General features: G+C 37.7%; 1 non-coding gene across 1 annotated transcript; it reads left to right on the forward strand.

Moving 5' to 3' along the window:
• The first annotated feature begins 6,591 nt into the window (after positions 1-6,591).
• Positions 6,592-6,699, forward strand: LOC112804166 (small nucleolar RNA R71). The gene has a single exon (XR_003202784.1). It is a non-coding gene; the product is annotated as a small nucleolar RNA R71 (small nucleolar RNA).
• Positions 6,700-7,761: the final 1,062 nt, after the last annotated feature.

The raw sequence follows: 7,761 nt of genomic DNA on the forward strand, positions 1-7,761 counted from the left end.
CTCTGCGTGCGCATCCTGGCGTTAAACGCCAGGATGTTGCTTGTTTTGGGCGTTCAGCGCCAGGAAGATGCTCTGTTCTGGCGTTGAACGCCCGCCAGATGCATCTTCTGGGCGCTGAACGCCGGCCCGTGCGTCCTCCAGGGTGAAAAATTTTTTCTTCTGTTTTTGACTCTGTTTTTAATTTTTTTTTATTTTTTTCGTGACTCCTCATGATCATGTACCTAATTAAACACAAAAATAACAAAGAAACAAAATAAAATAAAATTAGATAAATAAAATTGGGTTGCCTCCCAACAAGCGCTTCTTTAATGTCAATAGCTTGACAGTGGCTCTCATGGAGCCACAGAGCAATCAAGTCAATGTTGTCTAGTCCCAACACCAAACTTAGAGTTTGGATATGGGGTTTGAACACCAAACTTAGAGTTTGGTTGTGGCTTCACAACACCAAACTTAGAGTTTGACTGTGTGGGCTCTTCTTGACCTTGAACTGAGAGAAGCTCTTCATGCTTGCTCTCTTTTGTCACAGAGGGATGGCCATGTGCTTGAAACACAAGGTATTCTCCATTCAATTGAAGGACTAACTCTCCTCTGTTGACATCTATCACAGCTTTTGCTGTGGCTAGGAAAGGTCTTCCTAGGATGATGCATTCATCATCTTCCTTCCTAGTATCTAGGATTATGAAATCAGCAGGGATGTAAAAGTCTTCAACTTTTATAAGCACGTCCTCTACTATCCCATGAGCTTGTCTCACTGACTTATCTGCCAATTGTAATGAGAACAAGGCAGGTTGTGCCTCAATGATTCCTAGCTTCTCCATTACAGAGAGTGGCATAAGGTTTATCCCTGACCCAAGATCACACAGAGCTTTTTCAAAGCTCATGGTGCCAATGGTGCAAGGTATTAAGAACTTGCCAGGATCTTGTCTCTTTTGAGGTAGAGTTTCCTGAATCCAAGTATCCAAATCACCAATGAACAAGGGAGGTTCACTTTCCCAAGTCTCATTACCAAATAGCTTGGCATTCAGTTTCATGATAGCTCCTAGATATTGAGCAACTTGCTCACCAGTCACATCTTCATCCTCTTCAGAGGATGAATAATAGTTAGAGCTCATGAATGGCAGAAGGAGATTTAATGGAATCTCTATGGTCTCTGTGTGAGCCTCAGATTCCTCAGGATCCTTATTAGGAAGCTCCTTCTTGCTTGGAGGACGTCCCAGGAGATCTTCCTCACTGGGATTTTCGTCCTCCTCCTCCCTAGTGCATTTGGCCATGTTGACTAAGTCAATGGCTTTGCACTCTCCTTTTGGATTCTCTTCTGTATTGCTTGGGAGAGTACTGGGAGGAGTTTCAATAACTTTCTTACTCAGCTGACCCACTTGTGCTTCCAGATTTCTAATGGAAGATCTGGTTTCATTCATGAAACTGAAAGTGGCCTTTGACAGATCAGAGACTATATTGGCTAATTTAGAATTATTTTGTTCAGAGTTCTCTGTCTGTTGCTGAGAAGATGATGGATATGGCTTACTATTATTCAGCCTATTGCGTCCACCATTGTTAAAACCTTGTTGAGGTTTTTGTTGATCCTTCCAGGAGAAATTTGGATGATTTCTCCATGATGGGTTATAGGTATTTCCATATGGTTCACCCATGTAATTAACCTCTGCCATGGCAGGGTTCTCAGGATCATAAGCTTCTTCAGAAGCTGCCTCTCTAGTACTGTTGGATGCATGTTGCAATCCATTCAGATTTTGAGAGATCATGTTGACCTGTTGAGTCAACACTTTGTTCTGAGCCAGTATGGCATTCAGAGCATCAATTTCAAGAACTCCCTTCTTCTGAGGGACCCCATTATTCACGGAATTCCTCTCAGAGGTATACATGAACTGGTTGTTTGCAACCATGTCAATGAGTTCTTGAGCCTCTTCAGGCGTTTTCTTCAGGTGAATAGATCCACCTGCAGAATGGTCCAGTGACATTTTCGAAAATTCAGAGAGACCATAATAGAATATATCTAGTAGGGTCCATTCAGAAAACATGTCAGATGGACATCTCTTGGTCAGCTGCTTGTATCTTTCCCAAGCTTCATAGAGGGATTCACCATCTTTTTGTTTGAAGGTTTGAACATCCACTCTCAGCTTGCTCAGCTTTTGAGGAGGAAAGAACTTATCTAAGAAGGCAGTGACCAGCTTATCCCAGGAGTCCAGGCTATCCTTAGGTTGTGAATCCAACCATATTCTAGCTCTGTCTCTTACAGCAAAAGGGAAAAGCATGAGTCTGTAGACTTCAGGATTAACTCCATTCGTCTTTACAGTATCACAGACTTGCAAGAATTCAGTTAAAAACTGATAAGGATCTTCAGATGGAAGTCCATAAAACTTGCAGTTTTGTTGCATTAATGCAACTAGTTGAGGCTTAAGCTCAAAGTTATTGGCTCCAATGGCAGGAATGGAGATGCTTCTTCCATCAAACTTGGATGTTGGCTTTGTGAAGTCACCAAGCATTCTCCTTGCATTATTATTATTATTATTTTCGGCTGCCATGTCCTTCTCTTGTTCGAAAATTTCTGAAAGGTTGTTTCTGGATTGTTGTAATTTAGCTTCTCTTAATTTTCTCTTCAGAGTCCTTTCAGGTTCTGGATCAGCTTCAACAAGAGTGCCTTTATCCTTGTTCCTGCTCATAAGAAAGAGAAGAAGACAAGAAAAGAAAGAGGAATACTCTATGTCACAGTATAGAGATTCCTTTATGTTAGTAGAAGAAGAAAGGGGTAGAAGAAGAGTGGAAAAGAAACACAACTGTGAGGATGGCAGAGATGTGAGATGAGATGTTAGGATATGAATGAAGAGAGGTGAGGAGAAGTGTTAGTAATTAAATAATTAAAATAGAAAAAGAAAAGAAGATTTTTGAAAATAATTTTGAAAAAGAGGTTAGTAATTTTCGAAAATTAAAGATAAGATGAGATTAAAATTAAAATTTAAAACAAAAAGAATTTTTTTTTGAAAAAGAGAGGGAGAATTTTCGAAAATTTAGAGAGGGAAAAGTAGTTAGGTGGTTTTGAAAAAGATAAGAAACAAACAAGGAGTTAGTTAGTTGATTGAAAAAGATTTGAAATCAAGTTTTGAAAAAGATAAGAAGATAAGAGGTTAGATAAGATATTTTGAAATCAAATATTTAAAAAAAAAAAAGATTTAATTTTAAAAATTACTTAACTAACAAGAAACTACAAGATAAGATTCTAGAACTTAAAGATTGAACCTTTCTTAACAAGAAAGTAACAAACTTCAAATTTTTGAACCAATCACATTAATTGTTAGCTAATTTTTCGAAAATTGGATAAAAAGATAAGAAAAAGATTTTGAAAATATTTTGAAAAATATTTTTGAAATTTTCGAAATAAAAAAAAATGAAAAAGATATGATTTTTGAAAAAGATTTTGAAAAGATAAGATTTTTAAAATTGAAATTTTGACTTGACTTGTAAGAAACAACTAATTTTTAAAAAATTTTTGACCAAGTCAACCCAAAATTTCGAAATTTTAGAGGAAAATAAGGAAAAGATATTTTTGAAATCAAATTTTGAATGAAAAACACAAAAATGACCCAAAACATGAAAATTTTGGATCAAGACACAAGATGCATGCAAGAATGCTATGAATGTCAAGATGAACACCAAGAACACTATGAAGATCATGATGAACATCAAGAACATAATTTTGAAAAATATTTGATGCAAAGAAAACATGCAAGACACCAAACTTAGGGATTTTTAATGCATGAAAATTATGAATGCAAAAATGCACATGAAAAACAACAAAAGACACAAAACAAGAAATCATCAAGATCAAACAAGAGGACTTGTCAAGAACAACTTGAAGATCATGAAGAACACTATGAATGCATGAATTTTCGAAAACAATGCAAGAAAAATTTTAAAAGCATGCACTTGACACCAAACTTAAAAATTAACACAAGACTCAAACAAGAAACACAAAATATTTTTGATTTTTATGATTTTCTAATTTTTTTTTGTATTTTTATTGATTTTTTTCGAAAAACATTTTGGAAAAAACGAAAAATAAAAGAAAAATTTTGAAAAAGATTTTTGAAAAGAAAATTACCTAATCTGAGCAACAAGATGAACCGTCAGTTGTCCATACTCGAACAATCCCCGGCAACGGCGCCAAAAACTTGGTGGACGAAATTGTGATCACTTGTTATGTATTTATAAAGGATGTATACTCTGAGGGCATTGTTTATTTTCTTCACAATCTCGTTCAACTAACCAGCAAGTGTACTGGGTCGTCCAAGTAATAACCTTACGTGAGTAAGGGTCGAATCCACAGAGATTGTTGGTATGAAGCAAGCTATGGTCACCTTGCAAATCTCAGTTAGGCAGATTAAAATAGTTTATGGGTTTTCGAATAATTAATAATAAAAAGAAGAAATAATAAAAGGGATAGAACACTTATGCAGATTCATTGGTAGAGGTATCTTTTAAGTATATACAGCTGCTGCATGGCTCAAGCACGCCTGCTCTCCTACTGCTTCTACTCAATTCTTCTTACTCCTTTCCATGGCAAGCTTTGTATAGGGGTTCACCATCAACTGTGGCTACTTTCATTCCTCACGGGGAAATAACCTGTGCGGCTGTCACTCGCACAGCTAACCAGTCTGGAGGCATCACCCATGGCTGATGGCTACATCCCATCCTCGCAGTGAAAACTATGCAAACGCACTCTGTCACAGTACGGCTAATCACCGGTTGGTTCCCGCTCCTACTGGAATAGAATCCCTCTTTTGCGTCTGTCACCAACGCCCAGCAGGTTAAAGTTTGAAGCACGTCACGGTCACTCATGATCGGAATCCTACTCGGAACACCACAGACAAGGTTGGACTTTCCGGACTCCCAGGATCCTACTCGGAACACCACAGACAAGGTTGGACTTTCCGGATCCAGATGAATGCCGCCAACTATCTAACTTATACCACGAAGATTCTGTTGGGGAATCTAAGAGATACGCATTCAAGCTCTGTTGCATGTAGAACGGACATGGTTGTCAATCACGCGCATTCATAAGTGAGAATGATAATGAGGGTAATCTGACTCATCACATTCATCATGTTCTTGGGTACGAATGAATATCTTGGAATAAGAATAAGAGAGATTTGAATAAAAGAAGATAGAATTTCATTAATACTTGAGGTACAGCAGAGCTCCACACCCTTAATCTATAGTGTGCAGAAACTCCACCGTTGAAAATACATAAGCAAAAGGTTCAGGCATGGCCGAATGGCCAGCCCTCTCCATGATCAAGTGACCGAATCAAAAAGACTAAGAATGGTCAAAAGATGGTCAAAATATGTCTAATACAATAGATAAATGTCCTATATATACTAGACTAGCTGCTAGGGTTTACATGAGTAAGTAATTGATGCATAAATCCACTTCCGGGGCCCACTTGGTGTGTGCTTGGGCTGAGCTTGATGAATTCACGTGCTAAGGCATATCTTGGCGTTGAACTCTGAGTTATGACGTGTTTTGGGCGTTCAACTCCGGATCATGACGTTTTTCTGGCGTTTAACTCCAGACAGAAGCGTGTACTTGGCGTTTAACGCCAAGTTACGTCGTCATTCTTCGAATAAAGTATGGACTATTATATATTGCTGGAAAGCCCTGGATGTCTACTTTCCAACGCCGTTGAGAGCGCGCCAATTGGAGTTCTGTAGCTCCAGAAAATCCATTTCGAGTGCAGGGAGGTCAGATTCCAACAGCATCAGCAGTCCTTTTGTCAGCCTTCTTCAGGGTTTTGCTCAAATCCCTCAATTTCAGTCAGAATTTACCTGAAATCACAGAAAAACACACAAACTCATAGTAAAGTCCAGAAATGTGAATTTAACATCAAAACTAGTGAAAACATCCCTAAAAGTAGCTTAAACTTACTAAAAACTATATGAAAACAATGCCAAAAAGCGTATAAATTATCCGCTCATCAATTAGATCAGAGACCATGGTTGCTAAGTCAGAGTGGCTCTGCTTTGAATTCTTTGTCTATTGCTAAGAAGATGATGGAAAAGGCTTGCCATTGCTAAACCTATTTCTTCCACCATTATTGTTGTTGAAACCTTGTTGAGGTCTCTGTTGATCCTTCCATGAGAGATTTGGATGATTTTTCCATGAAGGATTATAGGTGTTTCTATAGGGTTCTCCCATGTAATTCACCTCTTCCATTGAAGGGTTCTCAGGATCATAAGCTTCTTCTTCAGATGAAGCGTCCTTAGTACTGCCTGGTGCAGCTTGCATTCATGACAGACTTTGAGAAATCATATTGACTTGCTGAGTCAATATTTTATTCTGAGCCAATATGGCATTCAGAGTATCAATCTCAAGAACTCCTTTCTTCTGATTCGTCCCATTGTTCACAGGATTCCTTTCAGAAGTGTAAATGAATTGGTTATTTGTAACCATTTCAATCAGTTCTTGAGCTTCTGCAGGCGTCTTCTTCAGATGAAGAGATCCTCCAGCAGAACTATCCAATGACATCTTGGACAGTTCAAACAGACCATCATAGAAGATACCTATGATGCTCCATTCAGAAAGCATGTCAGAAGGACACTTTCTGATCAATTGTTTGTATCTTTCCCAAGCTTCATAGAGGGATTCACCTTCCTTCTGTCTGAAGGTTTGGACTTCCACTCTAAGCTTACTCAATTTTTGAGGTGGAAATAACTTTGCCAAGAAGGCATTGACTAGCTTTTCCCAAGAGTTCAGGCTTTCTTTAGGTTGTGAGTCCAACCATATCCTAGCTCTGTCTCTTACAGCAAAAGGGAATAGCATAAGTCTGTAGACCTCAGGGTCAACCCCATTGGTCTTGACAGTGTCACATATTTGCAAGAATTCAGCTAAAAACTGATGAGGATCTTCCAATGGAAGTCCATGAAACTTGCAATTCTGTTGCATTAGAGAAACTAATTGAGGCTTAAGCTCAAAGTTGTTTGCTCCAATGGCAGGGATAGAGATGCTTCTCCCATAGAAGTCGGGAGTAGGTGCAGTAAAGTCACCCAGCACCTTCCTTGCATTGTTGGCATTGTTGTTGTTTTCGGCTGCCATGTCTTCTTCTTTGAAGATTTCTGTTAGGTCCTCTACAGAGAATTGTGCTTTAGCTTCTCTTAGCTTTCACTTCAAGGTCCTTTCAGGTTCAGGGTTAGCCTCAACAAGAATGCTTTTGTCTTTGCTCCTGCTAATATGAAAAAGAAGAGAACAAGAAAATATGGAATCCTCTATGTCACAGTATAGAGATTCCTTGAGGTGTCAGAGGAAAAGAAAAATAGAAGGAAGAGGTAGAAGAATTAGAACTTAGAAAGATAGAGTTCGAATTGTGCATTGAGGAGGAGTGTTAGTTCATAAATAGAAGGATGTGAGAAGAGGGGAAGAATTTTCGAAAATAAATTAAAAAGATTTTAAAAACATTTTGAAAAATACTAATTGATTTTCGAAAACTAAGAGTGGAAAAGAAATCAAGTGATTTTTGAAAAAGATTTTGAAATAAGAAATTAAAAAGATATGATTGAAACATTAAACCTTTCTCAACAGAAAAGGCAACATACTTGAAATGTTGAATCAAATCATTAATTGATAGCAAGTATTTTTGAAAATGGAAAGAAATTGATTTTGAAAATATATGATTGAAAAGATATGATTTGAAAAAGATTTGATTTTGAAAAATTTTGAAAACTTGAAAAAATTGGCATTAAAAACAAAATCTTC

This window comes from Arachis hypogaea, chromosome 5 (assembly GCF_003086295.3).
Source record: "Arachis hypogaea cultivar Tifrunner chromosome 5, arahy.Tifrunner.gnm2.J5K5, whole genome shotgun sequence".
NCBI classification, from domain to species: Eukaryota; Viridiplantae; Streptophyta; class Magnoliopsida; order Fabales; family Fabaceae; genus Arachis; species Arachis hypogaea.